Source organism: Rattus rattus, chromosome 18, assembly GCF_011064425.1.
Source record: "Rattus rattus isolate New Zealand chromosome 18, Rrattus_CSIRO_v1, whole genome shotgun sequence".
Taxonomy (NCBI): Eukaryota; Metazoa; Chordata; class Mammalia; order Rodentia; family Muridae; genus Rattus; species Rattus rattus.
In genome coordinates, this window is record NC_046171.1 from 27,493,501 (window position 1) to 27,495,947 (window position 2,447).

Here is a 2,447-nt window from a genome sequence, read left to right on the forward strand (position 1 = left end):
CCGAGAGCTAGGGCGCTCCGAGGGAAGAAATGCTTGTTGCAGAAGTATTTGAGCCGTGTGCATGTTACTGCGTGACATCTTGGAGGGAAAACTGACGACTGGTACTGGTCATCCGGAAGTTGACCCTCAGCAGAGTAGATATCTTGTAAAAAGCACAGTGTTCTTCCCAGAGTGTTGATGGTGCAGTGTACTTAGTACCATCTCCTATAAGAAACCACATAGGAATGTCTGACTTGTGTGGAGCAAAGACACTTGAGTCCCTAAGGGATACGGGAGGTTCAGAACTCTCCACCATCATCTGCGCAGCTCCTTGTAGGAGTGCTTTGCTGTATATACACCCCTGGCCAGAAGAGGGCATCAGATCCCCTTACAGATGTGAGCCACCGTGTGGTTGCTGAGACTTGAACTCAGGACCTCTGGAAGAGGTTAACAGATAGATAACAGGCAAAATACTCATACATCGGGGTTGGGGATTTAGCTCGGTGGTAGAGCGCTTGCCTAGGAAGCGCAAGGCCCTGGGTTCGGTCCCCAGCTCCAAAAAAAGAACCAAAAAAAAAAAAAAAAATACTCATACATCTAAAATTCAGAAATTCTTTTTTTTTTTTTTTTTGAATTGAAATGTTGTGTTAAAAAAAATCAAATATATTGACCTCTTAGCAGATCCCACCCTGCATTGTTCCTGTAAGTTATTTTTAGAGCCAAGTATTCTTAACTGCTAAGCCATCTCTCCATGTTTTTGAGTAATTGTAGCTGGCTTGGAAATGGCAGCCCTGCCCACCCACCTGTGTGCCAAGTGGTGCGCATCGATGGTGTGCACGTGCCTGAGCTGTTTTTAATGATCTCATTTGGACTTAGAAAAGACTGAACTCGATCATTTAAAAACTCTTTTCATTTATGGCTGGACAGATGGTCTAGTGCTTGAGACAACGTGCTGCTTCTGCAGAGGACCCAGGTTCTGTTCCCAGACCTGAAGAGTACCTTACAGCCGATGACCTGTAACCTGGCTCCAAGGGGGTCCAACCTAGGCACTTGTATGCACATGGTGTACAGATATACATGCAGCAAAACACAGACAGAAAAATAACTCTTTTCCTTTTTTCTTTTCTTTTTAAGAAAAACCATTTTCATTTAGGCCATCAAAACTGACAAACAAAAGAAAATGACCTTTGAGTTGCCCCGGCTCACCAGTGAAGCACAAAAGACTTGATGAGCCTGGGGCAACTGATGAGTCTGGGGCAATTGATGAGCCCGGGGCATTTAGGTCCATCTGTTTACACCTGAGTCCTGACAATGAGATGAACAGGAAAAACAAAACTCCGCATAGTGGCTCTGGAGATGGAGTCAGGGGGATTGCTAAGAGTTCTGTGCTAGCCTGGGCTATACCACCAACCCTGCTGGAGTGGGATAGGAAAAATGGAGTCATGATACGTGCATGCTGGGTTTTATTTAGTTCGTAAAGATTCTTTCATGTATGTCACTAAGAGACTTGTGTAGAAGGACTGGAGAAATGGCTAATCAGTTAGGAGGGCTTCCCTCTGCAGGACCAGGGTTCGGTTCCCAACATCCCTACAGTGGTTTAAAACTGTCCATAGCGGGGCTGGAGAGATGGCTCAGTGGTTAGGAGCACTGACTGCTCTTCCAGAGGTCCTGAGTTCAATTCCCAGCAACCACATGGTGGCTCACAACCATCTGTAATGGGATCCAATACCTTGTTCTGGTGTGTCTGAAGATAGCTATAGTGTACTCATATAAATAAAATAAACAAATCTTTAAAAAAAAAAAAACTGTCCATAGCTCTAGTCCCAGGGGATCTGACTCGAACTTCCACAGCCACCCAGAATGTTCTTGGTGCACATCCACATGCAGGCCAAATGTCCATGCACATAAAACTAAGGAATTCTTTTTTTTAACAATTGAAATATTATATTGAAAAAATTGTATATATCGCCCTCTTAGCAGGCCTCACCCTCCGTTGCTCCTGTAAGTCATTTTTACTTGGAGGGCTGTTGGCGTCGCTCCCAGTGCTGTCGGTGTGCATTTTGCTGTCCCTCTTGGGGTAGCCTGCATTTTAATGTTTTACTGTTTCCTTGTAGTTGCCACCGCCATGTGAGTCTGCCTGCACACTACCGACGGACGGTAAGACCAGGGTTCAGAACAGTCCTACAGAGTTATGTGTCTGTATGCAAATTACATATTTTTACTTGACAAATGGTTATTTATAGTTATAGGTATAAGTTGTTTTGATATGTGTTTATAATATGGAAAGATTAAATTATTTAAAATCTACTGTTGTAGCCACTTTGAAATATGTAACGGGACCAGCAGGGTAGATTGCCGTAGAGTGTGTGCATGACATGTGGAGAACCTGCGTTCTTTCCCAAGCAGCAGGAAGAAGAAATCAATATGCAGTGTATTGTTATTACCACAGTCCCCACTCCATTCAATAC